Source organism: Mustela putorius, unplaced genomic scaffold (genome assembly GCF_011764305.1).
Source record: "Mustela putorius furo isolate JIRA1106 unplaced genomic scaffold, ASM1176430v1.1 tig00000127_pilon_pilon_pilon, whole genome shotgun sequence".
Lineage (NCBI taxonomy): Eukaryota > Metazoa > Chordata > Mammalia > Carnivora > Mustelidae > Mustela > Mustela putorius.
The window spans coordinates 11256131-11263569 of record NW_025421288.1 but is presented as its reverse complement, the minus strand read 5'-3'; the positions used below and the strand labels follow the sequence as shown (position 1 = coordinate 11263569).

The following is a 7439-nucleotide window of genomic DNA, read 5'->3' as shown; positions in this document are numbered from 1 at the left end:
CTCTTGACTTTTGCCTTGGGACCCGAGGGGAAAAGGACCAATGGCCATGGTAGCCAACATGGACAGACATTAGCTGCCATAAGGAAGCAGGGTCTTCATGCTGTTCTCATGCTGTGTAATCCGATCCTCAGCCAAGCAGAGCGCCATGCCCAGGTTCTGAATCGCGGGCAGAGGTAGCAGAGCTCCAGCCTCCTGACTGAAAATCCGAGAGAACCGGTGGAGGCCGGGGATGCAGAGGCTTAGATGTACAGAAGCAGCACAGGTTGCTTATGCCTCCATCAAAAATAGCTCATCTCTTTGGAACTCAGCACCTCCCCAGAAACAGACTGCCCTGGGGACTAAGTCACAGCCCCAAGCAGAGTTCCTGTGCAGAGCACCTCGGGTCCCAGGGGCTACTTTTGGCCCATCTACTAAGGTGACTCTTGTCCTGGGAGAGGTGCTAGCTGAAAGTGAACTATTGTGAAGTTCATGACTGTGGGCCCACAGAAGCAAAGCTTCAGTGCACCTGCCCAAGCGGGGGGAGGCCTTTGGGAAGCCCCTGGCCTTTCGTTTTCCTCATTATCCAGAATATCAAGGATTCCTGTCTTCTCAAAGAGAGGAGGAGATGGGGTGGAAATGGGGTTCACGTTTACTGGGCATCTGTCTGGTGCTAGGAACTTTGTTTCACACCAAGATTTGGAAAGCATAGAAAAACACAACAACTAACCTGTAATCCCACCGCCCAGTGAGACTCCTGCTAGTACTTCGGTGTATATCTTTTTTTTTTTTTTTTAAGATTTTATTTATTTATTTGACAGACGGAGATCACAAGTAGGCTGAGAGACAGGCAGAAAGAGAGGAGGAAGCAGGCTCCCTGCTGAGCAGAGAGCCTGATGTGGGGCTCGATCCCAGGACCCTGGGATCATAACCTGGGCCGAAGGCAGCAGCTTAACCCACTGAGCCACCCAGGCGCTCCTGTATATCTTTACTGTGTTTCTTCGTGTGCGTATATAAATATATAAGTATGTAAGACTTATTATGTATAAATATATAAAACTTTTTTTCTTTTGAGAGAGTGGAGGGTGGGGGAGAGGGCAGAAGGAGAGAGAGAGAATCTGTTTTATTTTTTTAAAGATTTTATTTATGTGACAGAGAGAGCCCAAGCAGGAGGAGAGGGAGAAGCAGGCTCCCCACTGAGCAGAGAGCCAGACACGGGGCTCAATCCCAGGACGCTGGAATCATGGCCTGAGCCCAAGGCAGAGGCTTAACTGACTGAGCCACCCAGGCGCCCTAAGAGAGAATCTTAAGCAGACTTCACGTTCTATGTGCAGCCTATCGCAGGACTCAGCCTCAAACCCCGAGATCGTATTCTAAGCCGAAATCTAGAGTTGGATGCTTAGCCGACTGAGCCCCCCAGGTACACCTATATATAAGATTCTTCTTTTTTTTTTTTTAGTATATATGATTTTTTAAGAAAAAAAATTGGACTCATACTCTGGATACTGTTTTGTTCTGCTTTTACTTGTTTTTTTTTGTTTGTTTTTTCTTTTTAAGTTGAGGAGTTTATTAGGGAAATATGAGAGGCAAAGAATACCCCAAGTGACAGAAAGAAAATTCTGAACCTGTCCCTTCAAGCCAAGTGGAGGCCTGGAAGGACAAGAACTGGTGGGTTAGCAACAACATTCTCTGGCGGCCACCTTGCCAGGGCATAAGTGTCTCGGCCAGGACTGCCTCCCAAACCCCACCAAAGGTGAAAAGGAGACAAAGACTGTTCCCAGAATCAATGCAGAGACAATGAGAGCTGTAAGAAAAGTCTGAGAGAAAGAGAGGTGGGGAGGACCTTAACAGAGTTCCAGGCGTCTGGCTCTGAGCGCCTCATACATTGACGGATAGTTCTACAAAATGTTACTTCAAAGATAAAATGCCTAATGTTGGTTCCAAGAGCTTCCCTGGATGTCTTCCCACATGCCCCATCACACACCGACGTACATGGCAGAACCCAAAGGCCACACTTTTGAAAAAAAGCCTTTCCCACGTCGGCCTGCGTTCCATGAAGCAACTTCCCAGCAGCAGCATGGCGTAGCTCTAGGTGAGGGTCTCACCTTTTGTCACCCGCGCTTCAATGTACTCTATTCTCCTTTCGAGGGCTGTCAATTTCTCGTCTTGAACGACGAGACATATCGAATGAGTTGAGAAAGTCCGCGATTTTCTTGATGCTGCTGGTGATGACCTCAATGTATTCTCGGTTCGCCCAGTCCTGGTGAATCTCCCGCTGCACCGGATCCTCTTGACCCGCCATGGTTGCCGCCTGACGACGAACCCTGCTTTTACTTGTTTTTTAAAATTATTTATTTTTTTTATTAAGTAAACTCCTGGGGCTCAAATTCAGAACCCTAAGATCCACAGTTGCTCTACTGGCTGAGCCAGCCAGGTCCCCTCAGTCACTTTTTGCTTTTGAGTTGGCAACTATTTAGGGGGACCTGGCTGGCTCAGTTGGTCGAGCGTCTGCCTCTGGCTGAGGATGTGATCCCAGAGTCCTGGGATCGAGCCCTGCTTTGGGCTCATGACCTGAGCAGAAGGCAGATGCTTAACCTATAGAGCCATCCAGGCATCTCAAATTTTTTCTATGCCTATGTTTTATTTTATTTTTTATGTCTATTTTTTAAAGATTTTATTTATTTATTTGACAGAGAGAAACAGAGAGGGGACACAAGCGGAGGGAGTGGGAGAGGGAGAAGCAGGCTTCCTGCTGAGCAGGGAGCCTGATGCGGGGCTCGATCCCAGGACCCCGGTGTGGTAAGCCACCCTCCAAAACTGTCCCCAAAGATTCTCACCTTTTGGTCATTAACGCCCATCCACATTGCTCCAGGGTTGGCCTATGTCACCAGTAGACTACGGCAGAAGTAATGTTATGTCACTTCCAAGATTCGGTTATAAAAGACCCCATAGTTCCCATCTTGGTTGCTTTCTCGTCTTTGTTGTCAGACCCACCCGCCCCCCTGCTAGCCCTGGTCCTTGCAGCCACCAATCTGTTCTCCACCTCCCACCTCTGTGTGAGAGAGGTCTTTGTTCTCATTTCTAGAACGTTATGTAAGCGGATTCATACAGTATGTGTCCTTTTGAGATTATCTTTCTTCTCACTCAACATAATGCCTTTTTAAAATGTAATTTCTTTTCAGTGTAACAGAATTCATTGTTTATGCACCACACCCAGGGCTCCATGCAATCCATGCCCTCCACAATACCTACCACCGGGCTCCCCCAACCTCCCCGCCCCCCGCCCCTTCAAAACCCTCAGATTGTTTTTCAGAGTCCATAGTCTCTCATGGTTCATCTCCCCTTCCAATTTCCCTCAATTCCCTTCTCTTCTACATCTCCCCATGTCCTCCGTGTTATTTGTTATGCTCCACAAATAAGTGAAACCATATGATAATTGACTCTCTCGGCTTGACTTATTTCACTTAGCATAATCTCCTCCAGTCCCGTCCATGTTGCTACAAAAGTTGGGTATTCATCCTTTCTGATGGAGGCATAATACTCCATAGTGTATATAGTCCACATCTTTATCCATTCATCTGTTGAAGGACATCTTGGTTCTTTCCACAGTTTGGCGACCATGGCCATTGTTGCTATGAACATTGGGGTACAGATGGCCCTTCTTTTCACTACATCTGTATCTTTTTTTTTTAAAATATTTTATTTATTTATTTGACAGAAAGAGATCACAAGTAGGCAGAGAGGCAGAGAGAGAGAAAGAGAGGAGGAAGCAGGCTCCCCGCTGAGCAGAGAGCCCGATGCGGGACTCGATCCTGGGACCCTGAGATCATGACCCAGAGCCGAAGGCAGCGGCTTAACCCACTGAGCCACCCAGGTGCCCCACTACATCTGTATCTTTGGGGTAAATACCCAGTAGTGCAATTGCAGGGTCATAGGGAAGCTCTACTTTTAAATTCTTAAGGAATCTCCACACTGTTCTCCAAAGTGGCTGCACCAACTTGCATTCCCACCAACAGTGTAAGAGGGTTCCCCTTTTTCCACATCCTCTCCAACACATGTTGTTTCCTGTCTTGCTAATTTTGGCCGTTCTAACTGGTGTAAGGTGGTATTTCAATGTGGTTTTAATTTGAATCTCCCTGATGGCTAGTGATGATGAACATTTTTTCATGTGTCTTTAGCCATTTGTATGTCTTCATTGGAGAAGTGTCTGTTCATGTCTTCTGCACATTTTTTGACATGGTTATCTGTTTTGTGTGTGTTGAGTTTGAGAAGTTCTTTATAGATCCTGGATATCAGCCTTTTGTCTGTACTGTCATTTGCAAATATCTTCTCCCATTCCGTGGGTTGCCTCTTTGTTTTGTTGACTGTTTCCTTTGCTGTGCAGAAGCTTTTGATCTTGATGAAGTCCCAAAAGTTCATTTTTGCTTTTGTTTCCTTTGCCTTTGGAGACATATCTTGAAAGAAGTTGCTGTGACTGATATCAAAGAGGTTACTGCCTATGTTCTCCTCTAGGATTCTGATGGATTCCTGTCTCACGTTGAGGTCTTTTATCCATTTTGAGTTTATCTTTGTGTATGGTGTAAGAGAATGGTCGAGGTTCATTCTTCTGCATATAGCTGTCCAATTTTCCAAGCACCATTTATTGAAGAGACTGTCTTTTTTCCACTGCATATTTTTTCCTGCTTTGTCGAAGATTATTTGACCATAGAGTTGAGGGTCCCTATCTGGGCTCTCTACTGTGTTCCACTGGCCTATGTGTCTGTTTTTATGCCAGTACCATGCTGTCTTGGTGATCACAACTTTGTAGTAAAGCTTGAAATCAGGTAGTGTGATGCTGCCAGTTTTGTTTTTCTTTTTCAACATTTCCTTAGCAATTCGGGGTCTCTTCTGATTCCATACAAATTTTAGGATTATTTGCTCCAGCTCTTTGAAAAATACCGGTGGAATTTTCATTGGAATGGCATTAAAAGTATAGATTGCTCTAGGCAATATAGACATTTTAACAGTGTTTATTCTTCTGATCTAAGAGCATGGAGTGGTCTTCCATCTTTTTGTGTCTTATTCTTCAATTTCTTTCATGAATGTTCTGTAGTTCCTTGAGTACAAATTCCTTACCTCTTTGGTTAGGTTTATTCCCAGGTATCTTATGTTTCTTGGTGCTATAGTAAATGGAATGCCTTTTTTTTTTTTTTCCAAAAAAGATTTTAAGTAATCTCTACACCTAATGTAGGGCTTGAACTCACAACCCCAAGATCGAGTCACATGTTCCACCAACTGAGCCAGCCAGGCGCCCCTTGGCATAATGTCTTTAAGATCCATCTAAGTCATCGTGTATCAGTAGCTCATTCCTTTTTATCGCTAAATAGAATCCCCACGCATGGATGTACCAGCCTGTCCATCATCCATCTGTTGAAGGCATTTTGTTGTTTCCACTTTTTTATTATCACAAATAAAGCTCTTAGGATCATGCCCGAAAGATCAGAATTTTCATTCCTCCAGACAAATGTCAAAGAGCACAATTGTTGAGTTGTATAGTAAGTGTATGTTTAGTGTTTTAAGAAATGGCAAAATTTCTTTTCAGAGTAACTGTATCATGTCACATGCCAAGCAGCAACACGGGAGAGATCCAGTTTCTGCACATTCTCACCAGTACCTCATGTTACCATCGTCATCGTTCGTCTTTAGTCCTTCTGATAGGCGGTTAGTGTATCTCATTGTGCTCTTAATTTATGTTTTCCTAGTGGTTAGTATTGTTGAGTATCTTTTCATGGGCTTATGCATATATATATTATACATATATGTTCTTTGGTGAGATGTGTCTTCATGTCTTTTGTCTGTTTTCTCATAGATTGTTTTTGTTGTTGTTGTTTTGTTTTGTTTTGTTTTTACTGTGTGTCTCAAGAGTTTTAGGTAGGAGTCTTTTGTCAGTTATGTGGTTTGAAAATATTCTCTCCCACTGAGTAGCTTGTCATTTTATCCTCTGAACAAGATCTTTCACAGAGAAAACTTTTGAATTTCAATGAAGCCGATTTTTCAAAAATTTTTTCTTTGATGGATCTTGCTGTTTGTGTCACAACTAAGAACTCTTCACCCAGCCCCTAGTACCTAAGTACCTAGGATTTTCTTTTGTGTTTTCTTCTACAACTTTTTTTAAAAAAACATTTTTTTAAAGATTTCATTTATATATTTGACAGACGGAGATCACAAGTAGGCAGAGAGGCGGGCAGAGATGGGGGGAGGGAAGCAGGTTCCCTGCTGAGCAGAGAGCCTGATTCTCGGGGCTTGATCCCAGGACCCTGGGATCAGGACCTGAGCCAAAGGCAGAGGCTTAACCCACTGAGCCACCCAGGTGTCCCTTCTTCTACAAGTTTTATATTTTATAGTTGTTATGTTGTTTTGTTTTGTTTAACTCTCCGTCTGCACCATAAAAACTTTTTTTTTTTAATGGCCATGTCCTCTTAAACCATATCCACAGTATAATTATGTTTTACATTTAAATCTGTGACCCATTTTGAGTTAATTTTTGTTTTTGTTTTGTTGAATTAATTTTTGTAAAAAATGTCAGGCTTAGATTAATATTCTTCCCTCCCTCATCCACCCCCGCCCCAAGGATATCTAACTTGTACCATTTGTTGAAAAAACTATTCTTCTGCCATTGAAGTGCTTTTGCAGTGTGAAAGGGCCATTTTTCTTCAGCTCTGAAAGACTAGGGGGAATTCCATTCTGCCCCTCAGGGAATTTGAGCTTAGCATTCCTTCCCATGCAGGTTTGGAATCTGGCAATTGTCTTGATGGGGAGACTGACCATGTGTTCGGACAGGCTCTCTGCCTCTTAAGCTTCTTTTGTCTTTAGCACCATGAGACTAGGGGGGATTTTTTTTCTTTTAGCTTTCCTCTCAGTCATCCAGTCTTTCCACACCCCAGTCTGGAATATAGCAACTATTCCATGGGGGAAAACAGACGATGCATTTGGGGGATCCTCTAATTTCCAATCCATTACACCAGCCCCTGCTGGCCACCCCAAAACTCACTACCAGTGGATTCCCTCTGTGAGGACTAAACCAATCAGCCTGCACCCAGAATAGGAACATTTCTCCAGGGAAGAAGATGATGGGACTGTCAACTCACACATGAAAAGGCTCTCTCCTCTCTGGGATTTTAGTAATTGTAGCTGTTGTTTCTACATTCCGCACACAACAGCCAGAGGGATGCTTAAACGTGTAATCATATCATGTCATTCACCTGCTCAAGTGTACTCAATGGATTCCTATTCCATGTGAAATCAAGTCTGAGCTTCTTACCAGTCGACACCCTTGATAATCTTTTCCCTTTGCTGACCTTGACCCAGCCACACTGATGTCCTCGCTATTCTTTAAACAGGTCACATCTTTTCTTTTAAACACCTCTTCTCTTGCCTTCCTTTGGTCTGGAACATTCTTATTTCTGTTTCTCACCTTTTAGGTC

General features: G+C 43.7%; 1 pseudogene; it reads right to left on the bottom strand.

The window, feature by feature from the left end:
- Positions 1 to 2009: 2009 nt before the first annotated feature.
- Positions 2010 to 2297, bottom strand: LOC101676122 (annotated as a pseudogene).
- Positions 2298 to 7439: the final 5142 nt, after the last annotated feature.